Source organism: Sminthopsis crassicaudata, chromosome 3, assembly GCF_048593235.1.
Source record: "Sminthopsis crassicaudata isolate SCR6 chromosome 3, ASM4859323v1, whole genome shotgun sequence".
In the NCBI taxonomy this organism is placed as follows: Eukaryota; Metazoa; Chordata; class Mammalia; order Dasyuromorphia; family Dasyuridae; genus Sminthopsis; species Sminthopsis crassicaudata.
In genome coordinates, this window is record NC_133619.1 from 558,326,489 (window position 1) to 558,350,912 (window position 24,424).

Genomic DNA, 24,424 nt, shown 5'->3' on the forward strand with positions numbered 1-24,424 from the left:
ACAATTAGACTGTACAAACTCTGATAATATTCAAGCTATTAATATTCATTCTAAAAGGTAATGACTGTAAATAAGTACATCATGGAGAGGCTGTCAGTAGAACAGAGTATAGACTCCTGACACTATGTCCTTATTGCAATCTAAATCTATTAGTGTTTTTGGTTGACAAGTTACATGGTTGAATCTGCACCTTATTAAAAATCCTCATTTTTTTTCTCTTAAATAAATTGTTTAGCCAAGGCATCCTATCCTACTCCTGTACCATTTTAACCCAAATAAGAGTTTATATTTGTCTTTATTTAAATTCATCTTTTTGTTTGTTTGTTTGTTTTTGTTCAGTCATTTTAGTCCTGTATGACTTTTTGTGACTTCCATCTGGGGTTTTCTTCACAAACATACTACAGTGGTTTACAATTTCCTCTTTCTAATTTGTTTTTCAGATAAGGATCCCAGGTGTCCCAGATCACACAATCCATAAGTGTCTGAGGCTAGATTTGAACTCATTAAGATGAGTCTTCCTGACTGCAGGCCTGGCACTCTATGCAATACATCACCTAACTTCTTTTATTTTTTTATTTAATTTTTTAAAAATTTGTTTTAATCTGATGTTTAAATTATTGATATCTTTGAAATCTCTGTCAAATAGCAATGCTTATATTTCCTCCCAGTTTTGTATCATCCACAATCTGGTTAACTTCTTTTTTTATGGCTTCATTTAAAAAAAAAGTATAAAAAGTTATATGCCAGATGTCTGAGAACAGATTCCTAGGATACTCCACTAGGCCACTTTCTAAATTGACATTCCATTAAAGGCTAGTCTTTGGGTCGATGCTGAATCCACCTAACTGTATCATTTAGTCTATATATCTCTGTCTTACCGACAGGAAGAACATGAGAAAGTTTGTCAAATGCTTTGCTGAGATCTAAATACACTGTCACTTTTACCATTCTCTTAATCTATCAGTGCAGGAATTGAGGTCAACTGGATAGACCAAGTTCTTTAGAATCTTTCATTATAAACTCTATCATTATGGCTAGCTCTTGTCTGAATTCTCCTTTCTTCAAGTTCTCCTAAATGTTCTTTTTCCCATTCAATATAATAATAATAATAATAATAATAATAATAATAATAAATAACTAGCATTTATATAGTGCTTATTATGTGTCACTATGCTAAATTCTTTGCAATCATTCTCTTATTTGGGTTTTACTTCAATCCTGGGAAGTAGACGCTAATATTATTCTTATTTTGCAGATAGGGAAACTGAGACAAATGGAGGTGCCCTTAGATTACATACCTTGTAATTGTCTTTGGACATTTCATAATTCCTAAAACTTGCAAATCACCTTTGCAATCTCTTTCCTATCATCTTTTCTTATTCCTCCTAAGTAACCTTATTTCTTAGAAGCTTGTATTGCCTGAGAAACTTTTCACAAAACAGGTTTTAACTCTTTATAAGTTTTTCTCCAAGGTTAATGCTGGGGGTGGGGTAAAGGCACATAAGCCAGAAACATCAGGCCTGGATTCAGAGAACTTGAATTAGAATACCAGTTTTACCATTTATCAGTTTTAGTAGCTTAGGCAAAGTCCCTTCCTGTGTCCTTACTGGTAAGATAAGGTCTTTAAAATCAGTTCTGCTTACTTTGCAAACTATTGTGAGGATCACTTTCTATAAAACACTCTGTAAACTAAAGCATTGCAAAAGAAAGATGTCATTATTCTGGATAGGCCCAATAATATGTATTATCTCAGCTGCCTTCCTGCTCTATTTAGATTCCTCTTAAACAATTCTATCCCTGCTTTTCTTCCCTTCCTTTCTCTTCCTCAATATTTCTCCTCCTCCTGCTTTTGGCTTTATAAAAATGTTCTGCTTTGAAGCCTGCCTTATTATTTTGTCTCTTATCCCATCTTTCCCTGCCTCTTTTCTATTTCATTTTTGTTGGGCTGTCATGGAAAGCACTACTGTGGCTGAGTTTTGAGTCTGTGTGGCTGTAGGCAGACACTTGTATTCATAAATCATTGAATGCTAAAGCTAGAAGGGATGTTAGAGAGAAAGCTTGTCGTCCCTCCAGCTCATTTAATGGATGAGGAAACTGAGCCAGGAAAGGACTTACTTGCTCAAGATCCATATAATGTGTTAGTGGTAGAAGTGAGATGGCTTCTCAGATCTTTTTGTTTTCTGGTTCTTGCTTGTCACTTGTAACCAGGTGCTTCAGTGAACAGAACACGGTTACTAGAAACTCAGGAAGGCCATAGTTCAAATACTACTTCAGACAATTTCAAGCTGGGTAACCTCAATCAAGTCACTTAACCTGTGTCTGCCTCAGTTCCTTATCTGTAAAATGGGGTTAATAAGAAAATTTAACTCCCAGAATTGTTATGACGATCAAATGAGTTGAAATTTATTAAAAATTTCTTTGCAAACCTTGAAGTGCTAGTTTTTACTATTATTATTCATAGCATAGGAGTACTGCTTATTTACTATCCTTCAATGTTCTTGAAGGGTAGCCTCAGCTCCTAGAATAGGGTTCAAATGGAGGCTGGATGATGATGTATTGGGATGCTGCAGAGGGTCTTTTTGCTCAGATATGGGTAAGATGGATTCTGCTGTTTCTTCCAACTCTGAGGAATTTCCAAATCTAGGAAAAGCATTCAGCTGACCTCAAAGGTCCCACCCTGTGGTAACTGAGTTAATATAGTCTGGTTGGGGTTTGTGGATTGAGTCTGAGGTGATTGTATTTTGTTTTCATTTTTCATCATCACAAAAAAGTTTTAAGTACTTATCATGTCCAAGAGTTCTGTTAGGCAATGGGGATACAAAGTTAGAAGGCCTTTCTAGGGTTTTCATGCTATTAGGGACACAACCTGAAAGCAGATCAATAAATAGAAAATATTTTATGAGGGCGATAATATTCAGAACTAGGGGGGGAGATCAGGGAAAGATTCACCGGAGCCAAACTGAGCATCTCAAGTGTTGTTTGTGAGTTCTTTGTCATAATGAATACTGTGTATCTATTATGGTAATTGCTTACTAATTGGTTACCCTGTTTAAAGTCTCTCCCTATTTAGTCCCTTTTCCACACAGCTGACAATGTTATTTTCTTTCAGTATAGATATGAACATCAATTATTTAATAAATTCTGGTGGCTCTCCCATGTCTTTATGATACAGAAAGAGCAAGGATCTTCCTTTCCAATGATACTGTCATGATTATCAATACACCAAATTGGTTAGACTTTTTTTAACTTGACAAAAATGTTGGAGGACTCACAGCTAACCCCATAGAGAATCAAAGTAATACATTTTTTTCCTTTCTCAAACATTTATTTCTCAAAGGATTATATAATATTCTAAACTTCCAGTACCATCTGGGATTAAAGTTCTCCTCCTACTGAAAAGCTATCAAACAGAGCTAAGGATACCTTCCTTCTCTTGTTCAGTCCCTTCAATATTAGTGACCTAAATAGTCTTCAATACAAATAGGAATACTCTAGAGTGGAAGCTTGCCTCCCTTGTAGAGAGAAATGCAATTGTGGTTGTTAGAGTAAAGTTGCAGGTAGTTCAATACATAGAGTGCCAGGCCTGGAGTCAAGAATTGAATTCAAATCTGGCCTCAGACATTTACTAGCTATGTGACCCCCAGGAAAGTAACTTAATAATATTCCCTCAGTTTGTTCACTTATAAAATGAGGTGAAATAGAAAAAAAGCAAACCACTCTATTGTTTTTGCCAAGAAAATCCTCAAATGGGTCACAAAGAGTCAGACATGATAAAAAAAAAAAACAACAACTAAATAGCAAGAATCAAGCAATCCACTGAGTAGTGAGCATCATCAGGAACCTGTATATGCCTCTGGAATGATGGTATTGCTAGATATTACAGGAAAATTCATGAACTGAATTGAGAATCAACCTTTTATAGTACTTAGGAATACCACCAGCAGATGGCCAGATATACACTTGTCCTTTTATATTGTCCTTTATTTCTCTTTGACTCTGTTTGGTGTAGCATTTAAATTGCTTTTTTTTATTGATTGTAATATTTTCACTTTAATCTGGGAGTATTGAAACTTGTCTATGACATTCTTACAAGTTTTCCTCCTGTGATCTCTTCCAAGAGGTGAATAGCAGATTCCCCCCACCCCTGGCCGCCATTTCCCTTCTTGTGCTAGAATTTCAAGGCAATTTTCCTCAATTTTTTTTCTTGTAATATTGTATCTAGATTTTTTTTTATTATAGGCTCTGGCTCCTTTGTGGTCTAAAAACTCCCTCACTTGGTCCAGGAATTCTTCTGTCTTTCTGTTGCACATCTCTACAACTGCTCTGCACATTCCTGTGATTCTTGTCTTGGCTCAGCAATTCTTTATTGATCTGCCACTGTTCCTATCTGCTGCCATCTCTAGGATCATGTCTTTACGCTCCTCCTGAGACAACCTGATTTCCTGGAAGGTTTAGAGGCCTGAAGGAACTATCTTTCTTTGGGGGAGCTAGGAATATATTGTTGCCTTACCAGATTCTCTTGACTTTCTTTAATTTAGATTGTCTTTCAGTTGTCTAAAACTTCCTTCTAAAAGTCAGGTATAAATGTGTTATTTGGGGATTCATTTCATCATCCATGTATGCCAGCAACTTCATTGTCAAAATGGGATTAACTCCATGATAGCCAGGAAAAGGAAGATGTTGAACTTGTCAAGGAAAAATTATCAGTGCCAAAGCAAATGGCTCATTATATTAATCTTGTTCTGGAAGAGTTAAATACAAATCAATAAGTAAACAGGTTACCTTCATAAGGGTCTAATCTAGACTCTTTATGGGCACACCCTATACAAAATAGAAAATTCAAAATAAGATAAAATGTCAGACAAGCCAAATCATGAACAATGGTGAAGTATTCGTCTTAAAATACTGGACATAAAATACTGGACATCCAGTGTCACAGAAATTGTAAAATTGTAAAAAATTGCCTCCTAAGACATATATTAAACATTCATCATCTAGATTAAGTTCTCCAACAAGAAGACCTTGGCGTGTCTGTGGATAATGTTAGTGAAATATTTCATTAATTTAAAGCTTGAATAGACCCTATACAGTACAAATGCCAAATTTTACATTTGAAGAAACTAAGGTCCTTCTAAAGATTAAGTTACTGGCCTAAGATCAGACAATAACCAAAGATGTGGTGTCTAACTTAGAGCAAAGGTAGGAAGAATATGAGGTCAAACTTAACAGTGGAAAGAGCATCAGTTTTGCAATAAGAATATCTGGGTTGAAATAATATTCTGATTCTCACTGTATGACCTTAGGCATGTCAATGAAGTTTTTGGAGGCTAAATTTAAAATTAGATCAGTCTAGATTACCTCTATTTTTATCTCTCTCTCTCTCTCTCTCTCTCTCTCTCTCTCTCTCTATATATATATATATATGCATATATTTACATGCACTTACATACATACACGTATGTATGTATATATGTGTATACACATATATACATACATACGTGTATGTATGTAAGTGCATATCTATATGTATGCTTTATCTTCCAACACAATGTTTATTGGTTATGCAAATTTGTGGGGTTGTTCCTAAGTTAGAGATTCATAAGTCACATTGTATGTCCATAGGAAGACAGATTTTACTAAGATCAGAAAAACTTTTTTTCCTAGATACTGTCTATCCCTAAAGTTTACTTTCCAAAGAAAGTCTTCTCTCCCACCCCACACCTGAAATATTGTCCTATAGCAAGATCCCCAGGGCAATATCAAACCTGCTCTGGAAAAGACTGGAGCCTCAACACTTCCCAGAAATGCTGGGAGACAGATTTCATTCCCCTCTTCCATTTCACTTCTCCTCCCACAAGGCTGGAGTTTTCATCTGCTTGTTACAAGCAGCCAAATTATTCTTGGATTTGTATTTCCTGCAATATAAACTCAGTGAATTCATAATTCTCCAGACAGCATAGTATTCAAAACTTGGGACAGCTCCATTGATCTGAAAAAAGGAAAGAGATCCATAGATCTCCAGAGAGCATCATTCTTTTGTCATCCCTTTGATGACCAGTTCTGCAGTAAGGACTTTCTGGAGTGAAATAAGCAGACAAATGACCCTAAAATATGATCATGATCTGGAGGAGAATCTGAGTTTCCCAATTTTATAACTCCCAAATTTGGTAAAAATTTAGAGGGAGATTCATTAATCATATTGTTTCATTGTTTAAAAAAACAAACAGTATGTATAATTTATTTTCTGGGACACCTGATGATTCAAAGAATAATTGGAGTTACCCTGTGGTTCTAATGATAATGGGCAATATTTGCATAATGCTTCAAGGTCTACAAAGCATTTACATATGTATATCTATGAATATCTGAGCACATATGTTTATATCCAAACCACATATATATAGTATATATAATATACCACACACACATATATAGTATATATGTTTATACATATGTACTTTTAAAACACTATATATATGTATGTACATATATATTCATGTATACATATAAATATATATATATTTGTGTGTATATAGAGAAAGAGACTGAGACAGAGACAGAGAGACACACACAGAGAAAAAGAGAAAGAGAGAGAGAGGGGGGAGAGAGAGAGAGAGAGAGAGAGAGAGAGAGAGAGAGAGAGAGAGAGAGAGAGAGAAAGTGTTCCAAAAGTAGTCTTAGTGAAGCCTTAAACTTAAAGGTCTTGAGTTCAACACACATTTAGAATCCTGGGATATCTCCATTATGGTTTGTAGAGTGAAGTTGGTAACAGTGATGGTGGAACTTTACTACCTGGAACATGCTACCTCTTATCTTTCCCTCAGGTTGAAATTAAATGACAGCCTAGGTCATGTAGATAGAAAATGTCAGTAGCAGACTTTGAGCTCAGGTCTTCCTCACTCTAAATGAAGAGTAATAAGTTTAAAGGGAAAGGTAATGAACTTGGTTTTGGGCATGCTAGTTTTGATGTTGAAAACCTAAATGAAGTTCTAGAGGCAGTTGGAGATAGAGCAGAAGAAAGGGCAGGCCTTTATCCATAGTTTTGGAATCATTCATATCAGGGTGGTAATTGGAACCAAGAGAATAAACTCAGTGTCCCTTCTCTTTGAACTCTACTTTGGTACACATTATTTAATATCCGTGGAAGGGAGTCCCCTTTCACCTCTGCTTCTTAAAATCCTAAATTTTCTTCAAGGCTAAGCTTACTAACCATCTCTCCTAAAGAGCTCTTCCCATGCTGTAGTTAGAATGTGCTTTTGCCTCTATAAATCATCACATATATACATGCTAATTTACATGGTCTATTTCTCAGACCTGCTCCTCTTCCCAGGCCCCATAGAATACAAAGCCTTCAAGGACATTTTTTTCATTTTGCTTTTTTTCTTCTGTGCCTAGCAGAGTTTCCTGTATATAGAAGGTGCTTAATAAATGAAGGCAGCCTTCTATTGGAGCCAGAACACTGAACTTTGAATTTGGAGGACCCAAATTCAATTTCCTCTCCTCTGAAAAGTTGGGGATGAGGCTTTAGATGTTGGACTTGGACTCAAAGATTTTTCCTAGCTAATTCTCTTATCTTATAAACTTATGAAAATCTTACTGAATTGGATTGGATTGGGAGTGTTTCAGTCCCTTTCTCAGGCAATGATTGTAAGTAAAGATTTGTAAACTTTTAATTATTATACTAACACAAGCTATTTTAATATATTTACTTTAAGTAACTATTAAATGCTTTTTATGTGCCAGATATTATACAAAGTCTTTGGGATACAAACACAAGAAAATGAGACAGTCTCTATTTCTAAAAGAATGTATTCTAATGGGGGGGGGAGACAACACCTAAAGTAGAAATAGAAAGGGAGGAGGGATGGAATGGAAGAGGTTCCTACTCAGAAAAAAAAGTGACAGGGAAAAAAACAGGAATCTAGAAAGAATCTAAAATAATAGAAATGATAAAGTTTGAAAAACATGTAATAGGAATATTGCATGGTTGTTAGTATTAATAATATCACAGGTGGTCAGATGCATCACAAAACAAGGTGAGTTGAGGGGAGAACCAATAATCCATAGCATGGAGGTAAGGGCTCAATTAGTAGTGACATGAAAGGAAACACTATGCCCCAGAAGTTCCCCAGGATATGAGGTAAGAGCATGATAGATGGTACTCTTCTCAAGCCTTCATCCAGGATAGGAAGAGAGCTTAGTGTAGCTTTGCTACAGAAGTCAGGGGAAGGTGAGAGCCACAAGTCATCCACAAGTCTGCTAAAATCAATATCTGTCAAAGCACAGCCAGGAGAAGAAAATTATTGCAAGGAAGTCAGACTTCTCAAGATTCATTGAAGGATGCAGGAAAGTCCCCAATAGGCACTGCAGCGTTTGACAAGGAAGGTAAAACACTGGAGGGAACAGAATTATGACTTTTCTCCTGATGCAGTAATTGGATTGAAATGGAGAGATAATATCCCTTTGCATGTGAAGAAATCTCTAGGAATTTAACAGCTCATATATTTAAAAAGCATTTAGTTCTCTCTCCCCTTCTTGGGAGGGTGAAACAGTATAGTGAAATGAAAAGGATGCTGGGGCTGGAGAGCTGCATTCTTTAACACTTACTTGCCACATTATTGGTACATGCCACAGAGATATTGTTATTGTTCAGTTGTTTTCAGTCATGTCCTATTCTTCGTGACCATTTGGGGTTTTCTTGGCAAAGATGTCACAGTGGAAACTGCAGGCAAACAGGGTAAAGTGACTTGTCCAGGGTCACATGGCTAGTGTCTGAGACCATATTTGAACTCAAGAATATGTCTTCCTGACTTTAGCCCAGCATTTTAACCATTATCCCACGTTAGAGGTTATTTAATCACATGTCCTCATTTTCTAAATAAGGATGACTGAAGATTGAAATGGTGAAATGTCTTCTGACACACATCTAAGGGAAAACGTTCAAACTCAGGTCCTCTGATAAAGAAAGTAGCATGGTACTATGGAAGTGAATTAGACGGAGAACATGGGCAATTTTTCAGCATTGACAGTTGCAAAAGAACTTTTGTGTGACATTCCCATCTCTGGATCTAAGCCTAATTATCTGGAAAACTAACTGGGTGCAACTAGTTGATCTCTATGGGATTTTTCTCTATTTTCACTACTTTGAGCCTCAGTATCATTATTTCTAAAACAGGGATAATATTTGCCTTGACAGTTACCTCCAGGATCAAATATAGAATCATTGGCTCAGAATTCAAAGACCCTCATAACTTGCTGCAATTTTCCAGTCTTCTTAAATATTGTACCTTCCCCCTTCCCAAGTACTCTGTGACTGGATTACACCAAAAGCTTGCTCTCCCTTAAGCAAGACCTTCTATTGACCAATTTGAGATCATTTTCTCAGTCCCTCCTACCTGGAATGTTCTAGCTCTTTATTTTCACCTCCTATCTTTGGCCTCCTTCAAGTCCTACTTTGTACCAGAAGCCTTCCCTGATCCCTGCTCAATTATAGTACCTTTCTTCTGTTGATTATTTCCAATTTATCTTGTATATATATCTTCTTTGCATGTTACCTCCTCCACTAGATGTGAGTTCTCTGAGAGCAGGGCCATCTTTTGTCTTCCTTTGCCTGGCACAGTGTATGTACTGACTTAAATTTTTTTGATTTTGCTAATTGGCCTTTTCTCAATTTTTCTCTTCCTTTATCTTTCTTCAGCTTTTAACACTGAAAAAAAATGCCCTTTTCTCTGATACTTTCTCTCTCTCCCTAGATCTTTGTGACTATGCTCCTTCCTGGAGTGTCTCCTAACTGAATGACCATTACTTCTAAATATGCCTTCCTTGATATTTATTCAGATCATACCCAGTCACCATGGTATCTCTGAAGGCTCTATCCTGGACCTTCTCATCTGCTTCTATACTATTATGCCTGGTGATCTCTTCAGCTCTAATGGCTTCTATTATCTTCTCTTTGCAAATGATTTTCATATATATTTGCCTAGTCCTATTCATGGTCCATTTTTGATCTTCATTCTAGCATCTCCAACTGCCTATTGAACATCTCAAACTCAATGTCCCATAAACATCTGAAACATCTTAAATTCAACATATTGAAAAAATGAACACATTACCTTTTCCCTTAAACCCTCCCTTCTTCCAAATTTCCCTATTATTGTAAAGGACACAAGAACCCTCTCAGTCATTGATGCTCATAATCTAGGTTTTACTTTCCAATTCCTCATGCTTCTTATCACCTATAGCCAATATGTTTCCATGGTTCCCTCATCTCTATTTTGTTAACTCTGGTATATGCTCCTGTCTTTTTTCTGATGTGACTATCAACCTGATCCATGTCATCATCACCTTAAACCTGGAATTTTGCAAATAACCTATTGATTAGTGTCTGTCCCTCAAATTCTTTCCTGCTCTAGACTACTTTTATTCAGCTATCAAATTAATTTCCCTAAAGCACAGAGCTGAATATGTAGCTCTCTTTCCTCAGTTCAATCAACCATAGCCCTTTTGGATCCATTCATTCTACTTTTCCAGTCTTTTTGCATTTTATTTCCCTCTATTTACCTTGTGGTACAGAAACATTGATTGCCTGGCTATTCATTGTACAAGACAGTCTGTCACTCAATTATGGGCATTTTCACTGTGTCTCCCCTACCTAGATCTCACTCTCTCCTCAAGGCTGCCTTCTAGCTTACTTCAATTTTCAGCTAAAGTCTTATCTTTTCCCAAAAATCTTTTCTAAAAAGTAAAATGGGGTAAAATACATCTCAGAAAGAGAGACAGAAAAGACCTATTACAATTGAGGAAAAGAAGGGAAGGGAATGAGCATTATGTGAATGTTGCTCTTATCAGATTTGGTTCAAAGAGAGAATATTAGACATATTTAGCTTCACAGAGAAACTTGTCTCACATTGTAGGGAAGTAGGAGAGGAAAGAGGAAAGGAAAGTGAGAGACTAATAAAAAGGAGAACAGAAGTATAAGAGGAGAGGTATAAGAAAAGGGGAGAGGCTGTAAAAGGGGAGGGCTGTTTGAGGAAGGTGGTGGTCAGAAGCAAAATACTAGGGAAGAAGGAGAGGGAGAAAGTAAAAGGAAATGTAACTTGGGGAAAATAAGATGGTGGGAAATATAAAATTAATTATTTTAACTGTGAATGTGAATGGGATGAACTCTCCCATAAAATGGAAGCAGACTTAATTAAAAGCCAGAATCCTACAATATGTTGTTTACAAGAAACACATTTAAAGCACAGTGATACATACAGAATTAAGGTAAAAGTCTGGAGCAGAATCTATTATGCTTCAGCTGAAGTAAAAAACAAACAAACAAAAAAAAAAACACAAAAAAACAGAGGTAGCAATACTGATCTCAAATTAAACAAAAGCAAAAATAGATCTAAATAAAAGAGATAAGGAAGGAAACTACATCCTATTTAAAAGTACCATAGATAATGAAGTGATATCAATACCAAACATATGTTCACCAAGTGGTATAGCATTCAAATTCCTAGAGAAGTTAAGAGAGCTACAAAAATTAGTAAAACAATACTAGTGGGGGCTATCAACCTTGCTCTATCAGAACTAGATAAAACAAACCACAAAATAAATAAGAAATAAGTTAAGGATGTAAACATAATTTTATTTTTTTTATCATAGATTTTTTTTACAAGATAAATGTATGGGCAATTTTTCAGCATTGACAGTTGCAAAAGAACTTTTGTTCCAATTTTCCCCTCCTTCTCCCCCCCCCCTCCTCCAGATGGCAGGTAGACCAATACATGTAAACAGAATTTTAGAAAAGTTAAGTATAATAGACCTTTGGAGAAAATTGAATGGAGATGGAAAGGACTATAGTGTTTTTCTTGGTGATTCATGGAACTTACACAAAATATTGACCATGTTAATACATAAACCCCTCAAAATCAAATACTGAAAGGCAGAAATATTATCCTTTTCAGATTATGATGCAATACAAATAACATGTAATAAAGAGCCAGGGAAAATAGATAGAAACTAATTGGGAATTAATAAAGAATGAGTGGGTGAAACAACAAATAAGACACACAACTGATAATTTTATCCAAGAGAATGACAACATACCAACATTTATGGGGTGAAGCCAAAGCAGTTCTTAGGGGAAGTAGATGCTTACTTGCATAAAATAGAGAAAAATAAGATCAACGAATTGGGCATGCAACTAAAAAACCTCCAATTAAATACTAAGTTTGAAATTCTGAAAATAAAAGGGAAGATTAATAAAATTCAAAAAAATCTATTGAACTAATAAATAAAATTGAGTTGGTTTTATTTTAAAAAAAACTAACAAAATAAACTATTAGTTAATTTGATAAAAAAAGGAAAGAAGACAATCAAAATGAAATGGGTGAACTTTCTACCAATGATGACGAAATTAGAGCAATAATTAGGAGCAACTTTGCCAACTGTATGCCAATAAATCTGATAATCTAAGTGAAATAGATGAATCCTACAAAAATATTTATTGCCCAGAGGAGGAAATAAATTACTTAAATAATCCCATTTTAGAAAAAGAAATTGAACAAGCTAATAATCAACTTCCTAAGAAAAAACCTCCAGGGTCAGAATTCTACCAAACATTTAAAGAACAAATAATTCCAACACTATGTGAACTATTTAGAAAAATAGGGAAAGATAAATCCTACTGAATTCTTTTTTATGACTCAGACACAGTGCTGATACTTAACCCAAGTAGGGTCAAAACAGAAAGAAAATTATAGACCAGTTTCCCTAATGAATATAGATGCAAAAATCTTAAATAAAATATTAGCAAAGAGATTACAGCAAATTATTCCCAGGATAATACACCATGACTGAGTAGTATTTGTACCAAGAATGCAGGGCTGGTTCAATATTAGGAAAAGTATTGGCATAACTGACTATATCAATAACCAAATATACAAAAATCATATGATTATCTCAATATATGCAGGAAAAAAATTGACAAAATCCAACACCAATTCCTATTAAAGACACTAGAGACTATAGGAATAAAAGGAATTTTTCCTTAAAATGATCAATGGCATCAATTTAAAGCTATCAACAAGCATTATATGTAATGGGGATGAATTGGAATCATTCCCAAAAATATCAGGGATAAAACAAGTCTATCTCTCAGATCTGTGGAGATGGAAGGAATTAGTAGCCAAAGAAGAACTAGAGTACCTTATGAAATGCAGAATGGATAATTTTTATTATGTTGTTACAAAATTTTTGTAAAAACAAAACAAATGCAGACAAGATTAGAAGGGAAGCAATAAACTGAGAAAACCTTTTTACTTTCAAAGGTTCTAATAAAGGTCTCCTTTCTGAAATATAAAGAATTGACTCAAATTTATAAGAATTTAAGCCATTCTTCAATTGGTAAATGGTCAAAGAATATAAAAAGGCAATTTTCAGATGAAGAAATTAAAACCATTTCTAATCATATGTAACAGTGCTCTAAATCATTATTGATCAAAGAAATGCAAATTAAGACAACTCTGAGGTACCACTACACATCCCTCATATTGGCTAAGATGACAGGAAAAAATAATAACGAATATTGAAGGGCAAAGTGGGGACACTAATACATTGTTGGTGGAATTGTGAATGGATTCAGCTATTCTGGAGAACAATTTGGAACAATGCCCAAAGGGCTATCAAACTGCATACCACTTGATCCATCAGTGTTTCTACTGGGTCTGTATCCCAAAGAGATCATAAAGGAAAGAAAGGGACCCACATGTGCAAAAATATTTGTGGCAGCTCTCTTTGTAGTGGCAAGACACTGGAAATTAAATGGATGCCCATCAGCTGGAGAATGGCTGAATAAATTATGGTATATGAATGTTATGGACTATTATTGTTCTCTAAGGAATGATCAGCAAGATGACTTCAGAGAGACCTGGAAATATTTACATAAACTGATGCTAAGTGGAATGAGCAGAACCAGATCATTGTACAGGGCAACATCAAGATTACACAATGATCAATTCTACTGGAAGTGGTCCTTTTCAACAATGAGGTGATTCAGGCTACTTCCAATGGTCTTGTGATAAAGAGAATCTTCTGGGGGCAGCTAGATGGCACAGTAGATAGAGCACAAGCCCTGAAGTCATGATGACCTGAGTTTAAATCTGGCCTCAGACACTTAACACTTCCTAGCTGTGTGACCCTGTCATTTAACCCCAATTGCCTCAGAAAAAAAAAAAAAAAAAAGATTCATCAGCACCCAGAGAACTATGGGAACTGAGTATGGATCATAATATAGTATTTTCATTCTTTTTATTGCTTGTTTGCATTTTTTCTTATTTATTTCCTTTTTGATCTGATTTTTTTTTGTTCAGCACGATAAGTTTAGAAGAATTCACATGTTTAACATATATTGGATTACTTGCCCTATGGGGAAGGGGGTGGGAAGAAGGGAGGGAAAAATTTGGAACACAAGGTTTTGCAAGACTGAATGTTGAAAATTATCTATGCATATGTTTTGAAAATAAAATTTTTTATATGTGCAAGACTGTTACCTTTAACCATCTGTCAAGTCTGTAAGGGCAACAGAACAGGGTCTTTTATGCAGACTTTTTTTTACAGGGCACAGAATCACAGGATCTTACTGGGGACAGCATAGTGCCAGGAGTAAGAAGAGTCTTGTTCCAGCTCCACCATTCACTAATCATCTGACTTTGTATATGTTTAGAGGGAACTTCATATCTTTTAATCTCTTTTTTTAAAAGGGAATAATGTAATGTTCTGTTGTCTCCAGAAACTGCTGATCGCTCTCTGGGAGGAGATCTGCTGTCTCAACTCGACCCTTCTTCCTCCAGAGTGCCTTCCCAATTCTGTCCCAGAGTTGACTATCTCATAGCTCTATCTCATAGAGCTGTTTTGAGGAAAGCACACTTTGAATTTGTAAAATGTCAAATTCAAAATGGAATTTGGCAGAAGGCTTCCAGTGGAGGGCTCCAGGGTTCTGTGTTTAGCCTGAAGAAGATTGGAACTGGAAGAGGAATAGAAGGGTGGGCATATGTTCATAAATCTGAAGTATTCATTTGGAAGAGGCTAGATTTTTTTTCCAATTGGTCTCAGAGGGCAGATGGATGGGAGTTACAATTAGATAGAGTAGATTAGATTTGATGGCAGGAATAATTTTCTAACAACATATGCTATTCAAAAGTGGAATGGATTATTTTGAGAGGGAGTAAGTAGTCCAGAAAAGACTGTATGACTACTTCTTAGACAAAATAGGGATGAATTAGATGGCTACTAAAGTATTTTATTATACTAAAAACTCTGATTCCATAATTTTTGAGCTATTTTGATTATAAATAATAACATCTATGCTAATAACCATCCACTTGACCTTCAACAATTCAAAAACTCTCTTAGCCTCAGTTTTCTCATTTATAAAATGGGGATAATACTCATTCTGTCTCTGGGATCAAATGAGATAAAAAAAATGTGAAAACACTTTGTAAATTGTCAAGTATTATGTATATTAGGTATTCTTAGTTGAATCAGAAAGGTAGATATTCATAATTATCCATTAATTGATTGAATAAGTGTCAATACCCTGCTCTAAAGAGGAAAGACCATGTAATGCTAAAATCTCAGGCATTAATTAATTACCCATTGGGCAGACCAAGGGGTATAATATGAATGAGACCCTCTCAGTATCACTAAAACATGCCTTTTAATGGTTGCTTTATTTTCTGTTCTTCTAAGTTCCTGGAAAATACAGTAAATTCTTCAATTAAGAAAGATATAGTAAGATAAATTCCTTATACTATATTTATTAAGACAAGAAAGTGTATTCATGTGATTCAGAAAGATTTTTCAACTACAAGAGGTCGGAAACAAACAAACAAACAAAAAAAAACTTTTTACTTTTTTCTCAGATATAGAAACAAATAAATGGACTACATACTCTCTGTTCCCTGAGCAGTCAGGTTTTATTGTAGTTCAGGAGAATATAAAGAACATCAGGGGAAAAAAATCAGGTAAGTTCTTTCCTTATCAGGTCTCTATGCCTTCTTGGTTGGCATTTATCCAGTCCTATTTCTTTCTAGAATAACTGGGAAATGCTCACTGACTTGGATCTGACACTTGCCCTGGCCCAAGACAACAATGTCCCTATAGTTAAAACTTATCCATTAGAAAACCTTCACAATCTTTTGCTCATCCACTTGTTATTTAAGCTGATAGCTGGATTTCTTCCCAGCGACAAGTAGGTACCCATTTATTTTAAGCATTAGTATGAACATAGTAAGGAAATGTTGTTCCCAGGGGACAGTTGAGCCTTTAAATGAGCATAAGGAAATTTGCATAGCCTTCCTTCCATGCGGAAGCCCAGCAGCATGTATTAATGTTTAATTTATTTCACCTGACAACACATACCTCCAGGGCCAGTGAGACAAAGGAATTTCAGCAAAATCATTTCAGTGTTTTCAGGCGAGAATTCAGAGGCTATGAAGGTGAATGAAACAAAAATGGAGAAACATTAGAGAGAACTTTCCAATTTACTTCTAAGTTAAATGAATAGTCTGAAAATTGAAGAAGGTCAATAGCCTAGACAGGATCAAAAGAAATTAACATATTTCAAATTTACAAGGACTCCTCTCCTACCTTGCCACAATACCCTTCCTCTGCTATTGCATTTTCTGAAAACAACATGATAGGCCTTTAATTAATTGGTATCATAGGGTGACCCTTTCCCCTCTTTAATTAAGAAAATGCTTTTGGAAGTGTTGATTTCATTATGCAGTTAAAATGAAAAGAGCCCATAGTTCTGTACTGGGGAGGTTTTTGTGGTTCATTGCATGGGAAAGAAACTCACCCAACTGACCCATCAACAACATGATAAGAAGTATGTGATTTTTCTAGCAGTGAGAAGCTGCTTTTTTGGACACTCTACCTTGATTACAAATTTTGTTCCTCCCCTTTCCTTAAGAGGAAATGATTTCTCAGTCATTCACAAAGATATAGAGTGAAGAGCTTGAGCTCAGGAATCAAAGGATCTGAATTAGAATCATATCTCAGCCACTAGGTGTGGGATCTGGGGCAAATCCCTTTCCCCTTTTGGTCTCAGTTTCCTTATTTATAAAATGAGGGACTAGGGCTACATGGCTTCTAAGTTTCTTTCTTACTCAAATCCTATGATATCAGCACCTTTTGACTTTTCTTAGATACTCCATGTGTTCTCATGTGAATTGTAGTCATTGATACCCATGTCTTATCACCTCATCTAGATAGGGAGCTCCTAGAGGATATGGCAAATTTGCTTTTTCCCTTCTCCTAGATTATAACACAGAGAGCTACCATACCATACACAGCTGCATTTCCATTATTTGTATTATCTGTTTTGTGTATTCACACATACACACACACACTCACACACTCATACATACATATTGTCTCCCTTATAATGTAAGGATTTTGAAACCAAAGCTGTTTTGTTTCTATGTCTCTAGTGCCTAGTAAAGTGTCTGACATGATGTGAATGCTTAATAAATGATTGATTAGTTAATTGATTATCAAGTGCTTTTTGTTGTTATTGAATGAACAAATAAATATGTTGACAATGAAATGCCTTCATAAAGTTGCCAGCTGATATGACAGTGAAATAAAATATTGTCTTTGAATTGAGAAGTTAAAGGTTTGAATCCTGGTATTGACTTTGGTTACTTTTGCAGCTTTGGTGATATTACTTTGACTTTTGGGGCATTAGATTTCTCATCTATAAAATAAATTAATTGGATTGAATTATCTCTAAGATCCCATTCAATTAGCAATCAATCAACAATTAAACATTTATTAAGCATTTACTAAGTATTAGTCATTGTATGCAATTGTAAAGCATGAAATAATCCCTATATCCAAGGACTTTATATTGTCTCTATATCCTATCAAGTCCACAGTCTTGCAAGAATTACTGACAATGATTCAATAATTACATCCATGATTTCTTTTAGTAACCTAGGCTAAAGCTACTATCTGATAACTGGAACTATCTTTATAATTATCTTTAAGGTCACATCCCCACTTATCTCTTTTGCTCGAGTCTTCTCAGTTTCAAAATTTTTCTTCGTATTAGAGAAAGCAAAATAGAAGTTGAAAAAGTCCCAAGTTTCCATCCCAACAATAGTTTTTAATTTACTTTAAACTTCTTGTCTTCCTCACATAGTTTACGGCCCTCCCTCTTTGTGCATTATAAACTCTAATCTTTACTTCAAAATAGTTCTTATATGACTGTGTCATTGTTATATATTCATTCTTCTTGATTGCCTTTTTTTTTCCTTTCACACTTAATTTTTAATCATTTGTCATTGGTAAATTTGCCTAATACATCGAGAATCATTGATTTACAAGTAGATGGGACTTTAGAGGTCATGGAATCCAACCCCTTTAATTTACAGTTGATGAAAATAAGGCTGAAAAGTTAGAAATTATCAAAGGTTATGTTTATGGTAAGATTCTCATTTCAAGTCTCCTACTCTAGACACTGTGTCACTGAGGTGACTCATTGGTTTCTAACTTCCTTTCTAAGAAGGTTTCTTCTTTCTCCCCTTAATGGGATAATTCTATATGATCAGAATCTCATTTCTGAAAATATCCTGATATTTTCCCTTTAGGATTTCAGTCTTTGGGAATCTATCCATTTCTTCTCTGTATGCTTTGAAGTCTTCTCTAAGCCTAATTGTTAGAAAAAATGGGCCCATATATACCAGGCCAAAAAAAAAAGTGCATTTTTGTAAATTCTGTTACTGTCCTACTTCTCCACTTTGGAAGTTTTATGGAACGAGTACAGAATTAGTCTCATAGTAATGAGGGAAAGGAAAGGGGGAACTTCATTTCTCGGCGCATAGATAATCCCATGAGGCACAGTGTCCCCTGTAAAATGAATTTACAGGCCCGAAAACCTAGATTGATAAATAAAAGGTTTATTGTAGGAATTTGGAAGTAAAGCTCAGTTAGAAAGACGCCAGGGCCAAAGGTGGCCGTTGATGGGCAGGTACCTTTACATGGCTGGAAGGATACCATGTGTTGGCTGGGAAGGCTCCTGCAAAGAGGGCATTCCAGCTTGTTTCTTTTATACCTAGAAGATGATGGGCGGTACCCAGTTCTGGCGGGCTTTTCAGTTAGCCCAGATCAAGTGAGGGCTGGGGGAAGCTGAGCTGAGAGTGGGGGGCTGGGCCCGGATATTCAAAGGGTGCCTTTGACCAGGATTTGTGAATCAAGGTCAGTCAGGGGTTGGGCAATTAGGAATCTTAAAGGGACTCCAACCCTCATCAATAGTTCAAATCAATTGAGAGCTTCCATAAATTTTTGAAAGGTGAAAGTTCATCTTTTAGAAAAAAGAGAAAACTCCCAAAGGGCTATGGGGAAGGAAAACACAAAATCTTCCACATCTGAGCTGGTCCCTCTCCTCATGTGTTTTGACTTTTCATGTATTCACCACGTTCAATTTGAATCATTTTCACATGTCATATTTTCTCTCTGAACTCCTATAATGAGTTGTCAATATAACAAATCATATGCTGCTTTCCACTGTAGTTATTTCTGTACCAGTTTTGTTGCTCCTATTGGACTATGAGTTCCTTAAGGCACCAATTGTCATACTTCTTTTGTGTCTCTCCCATCCTTAGCATAATGCAAGCATGTAGTAGGCTTCCAATAAATATTTGTGACATGAATGACTGGCTAATTAATTAAATCTTTGAGCAGAAATGTTCTTTCAAGTCTCAGTCCCATATTATCTTAGTGTTGGAAGGGAATCAAAGTTCTCCCTATACAGTGAAACATGTGCTCCTGATATCAGGAGCTTCAGTTTTGTTCTCATATCTCCAAGACCTAGCACAGTCTTTGCACATAATAAATGCATGATAAATTGAGTTGTATTGAAAGCAGGAATTCATCAACAGCATTGCCAGCAAGTGGTTATCTACCCTCCAGGGAGCTAAACATCTCCTGAGGCAGCCAATTCCATTTTTGAAAATAGCAAATTAATTTTTTTCTTTGTATTGAGCTGAAAGTTTCCTCTCTGTCCCTTCCAGCCTTCAATCTCAGTTCTTTCCTCTGGGTCCAAGAAGACAAAGCTAATCCTTTTTTCATATGCTAGATCTTCATATATTTGAATACTGATCTTCATATATGTATCTTACCTAGAAAGTCTCTTTGTCCTTCCTGACCTCAAATATCTTCAAGGTGAAGGAAGGTTTAGGTTTATCTGTTTCCAAGAGCTGCCTGGGAGAGTCTTGGAATTTTCTAACATGTTCCTAAATTATCTATGAGAATATTGATGTAGATAATGCTGGGATATTGGAGAGTTCATTGACACTGCTTTTTTTTTTTTATCCTTCCTAAACTTTTCTGCAATCAAAATAGACTTGTATTCTTAAATTCCATTATATTATGTAAGATCCAGACAATTCCCATGGTAAATCCCACTAGAGGAACATATGTTCAACTTCTGTGCCTCTGCCCATAGTAAGCAGATGTTAATTAGCAGTTTCACATATTAGCAAGCAAACTAGTGAGTAAGCTTTGTTTTTTTTTTTTTTTTTTTTCTCCTCTTTTAAAGGTAGCAATGCACCTTTTCTTTTGGACTCAGAGCATTTTGGGGAAATTCATTCTAGGACCATTAGATCATCTTCAATGGCATATCAAAATATTGACTCCTATCTTCATTGTAACATTAACTTAATAATATGACCTTGGAGCAATTACTTTTCTAACCTGGGCCTTATTTTCCTACTCTATAAAATTAAGCATTAAACTCATAAATTCATTTTGAATAGGGATTATTTCATTGTTTTGTATTTGTAAACACAGTCTCTGGGACATAATAGGTAATTAATAAGTGTTTCTTGATTGTGACCTCCACTTTCTCCCACACTTAAGGTAAGCTTTAGATAGCTTCTTAGGTCCTTTTTATCTTTAGTATTCTGTTTATGACTTGTCTCTTTTTTTATCCTACTACATCTGTCTGCCTTGAAGTTTTTGAAATGCGATGCCTTTAGTAAATGAACCTAAGGGATCTTAGTTGTGCCATTTGAAGGGAATGGTCTAAATTGGACCATCCTTTCTCTAAGATTGGCAAGAAAAGTTGGAGGGAATAGTCTGGCAGCCATAGAAACCACTGTATTTTGCATTCTGGAGCAGTTTGTCTAAAATATGCTTATTTCTTTCTTCCCTATCTGGTTTTCATTTTTTTAGTACTGCTTCTTCATCACACTTTTCCTTCTTATATCATACCCCTTTAAAATATGTGAGCCTTTTAAAAGTTTGAAGTGCTTACCATAAAGCTCTCTAGAATTGGGATGCTAAATCAATTTCAGCCTGTTTTTTTAATATAGCGACTGATTCGTTCCTAGAAAAAGTAGTCTATTTGTCCCTACTAGGAACATAATGGAAAGAGGCAATTAGGCAACTTTCATTTTTATTCATTTTTAATAATACATTTTATGTTTTCTCAGAATTCCCAAGTAGCTTGATGTAAAGCCAAGAGTCTAGAATCAAGCTCAGCTGGTACCATTCAAATAGGAATCGACAGGCTTTGACCATAGCTATCATGATTTCTTGCTCCTCCAGTTTTGATGCATATGGAATTTGTGTATAACATAAAAAATGACCCTAGAGTAGGGGTTCTCAAATTCCTCTCTAAAAACTAATATATATATATATATATATATATATATATATATATATATATATATATATATATATATATATATACACACACACATATATATATACATATATATATATACATACATACATTCATGTATACATAATTTTATAGTTATATTTAAATATAAATGACTTTCTTTGTAATTTCATATGTTTTATTTTACATATTTAAGGCAATTCTGAGAAGTGGTCCTTAGGCTTCATCAGACTACCAAGGGGTCCATTAACCACAAAAAGGTAAATAACACCTGTCCTAGTTCAATAAAAATACCTCTAATGAATAAAGACACACACACACACACACACACACACACACACACACACAAGAGTAACATAGAGGGAAGACAGCTCAGATGACCCACTTCACAATCTCATCAAAATGCTTTCTCATCCCCATGTCCTTTTATTGCCAATATTGGTCTCTATCTACAATCTAACCTTTCAGTTAATATCAGCTTTCATTCTATATGATACCTTTAAAAATCATGATGGGGATTTAAATATAATTACCACTCTCCCAATCATCTGATCTTTCTCCTGTGTTTCAATAGTAATGTGTATCTCTACTCTTATATCCTCCATGGGTCCCAGGTTCCCAGGACCTTCTTAAATTCATTACTTAATGTTCTCATCACAAAAGAGAAATTATTATAGTAATTGCTCAAATTACTATAATAACAAAAGCATAAAAGATTAAGTGAATTGCTCAAGGCCCTGGTTTCCTTTTGTGTCAGAGTCAAAATTAGAATTTTTCTGTTGAGGTCATAGTCCCAGTATCACAGAAATCTCTCACTATATGGACACTCGCTTAAAAGATGTTTTTTTAACTTTAAGGAACAATTGTGAATATGTATGTGTTTTTCACCATACAGACTTCTCAGTCATCATAAATTTCTCCACAGAGCAGGTGCAATACTTTCATTATATAGGTTTTCACTTTAAGTATATAATTTTTTTCAAAATGAACTTTGTTCAGATAGCATAGGAGGGCCATGCATTTCTAGTTGCAACAAACTTGAGACTTTGCTACGATCCACCGGAAGAAGGCTTCTCCCATTCCAAATTAAGTCATCTATTCAGTTATATACCTCAATGCCTGTTTTTATAATATAATATAAACATTAATTGCTTTTTCACTTTTTTCCTCCACTTTTTCATTTCTTTCCATTTTCCACTGTGGAAAACCTTTACTATCCTCCAATAGCTATCCTTTGAAAAAGGAGTGAAAAGAGAGATTACCCTTAGATGTTCCATCCACAGTGGTTGTAACTCAGTGTAGTAAACCAAAAATTTCCAATAAAAAACATGCTGAAGAATTTGAGAGACTTATGAATCTTACTAGAAAATCCACAGAATCCTAGGATGTTAGATATGGATAAAAGTTAAGAAAACATTTTATTTAGCTCTTTAATTTGATAGATTAATAAAGTGAAGTACAGAGAAAGGAAGTCACAATGTTTTTATATGTGAAGTTAGACTTATAATGCTTTTCTGAAATAATTTAATTCTTTCACATTTTGAGTGTGTTTGAAGATATTTGTGAATTCAGTTTCTTTTTTCTTTTTCTGGTTTGAAATTACACTTTCATCTTCCCCTCAGAGGTGTGCATTTATTCCCAAATTCAGTCAAGGACCCTGATAATAGATAAAATGTACCAAAATACTTGGGGCAAGGAATTTTCATATGATTTCATTTAGTGACAACAATAGTCATGTGAATATGTTGCTACTGACAGTAGCTTGACTTGGATTTTTGACTGATGGGATAAAATTAAAAAGATAGTTTCCCCACCTTTTAGTTAATTTTGTCAGTAGAATGCAGGAATTCATGTGCACATTGTTTCTTAGTTCCCTTTTGCTGTTTTTTTTTTTTTTTTTTTTTTTTTTTAAGAATCTTACTGCAAGGAAATGTCAATGCAAAAATAACAGCTCTTAAAGGGCACACCTCACTGACTATTAGAGATATTGGTGGAAAGGCTATTTCAAAGGAGAAATCAAGCCATTCAAGGAACATTCAAGTTCATATTGAAACAGAATCAGTCACACCAAAGTACAAAGGAAAATGTGGACCAAGAAAAAAAAAAAAAACACGGTAAGAATTGATAAACTTGTGAAGAAAACAATCTTATTAATGCTTAGAAAACAAGCAAAGATCTTCAGAGGGACTGACTTCAGAGATAGTTAGAAGGATTGTATTAATTCCTCTACAATATATATGACTTAGTCTTTTTGAAGTAGGAAGAAGAAAAATAAACTCAAAAACAAAAATAGCTACTAACTTGCTATGAAAGAAAAAAAATATATCTTTTTTCACTTTTTTCACAACTGGAATATTTAATATTGTACAAATATGATTTTAGTGAAAAAAATCAAGTTTCAATCAAAAGCTGTTTTGAAAATGTTATCAAAAGAAGTCTAAATGAGCCTATAAAATTGGGTATCCTCATAAAAGGTGGGAAAATCATAAAATACTCAATACAAATAATTTTGGAGATTCTTTTTAAACTTCCACAGGGCTTAGAATTCTTATTCCCATTGAGGGAATGAATTCTGTTAAATATATTGATATGTCAATAAAATAATTTTTCCAGAATTATACACATTCCCAAATAGAGATGAAAGTCTGCAATATGACCTTACATTAACCCAACCATCAAGGGGTTAAAGGGATCAAGACAGTGTTTTCATGACTTGGAAATATCATCTGATTTAAAACGTTTTGAACA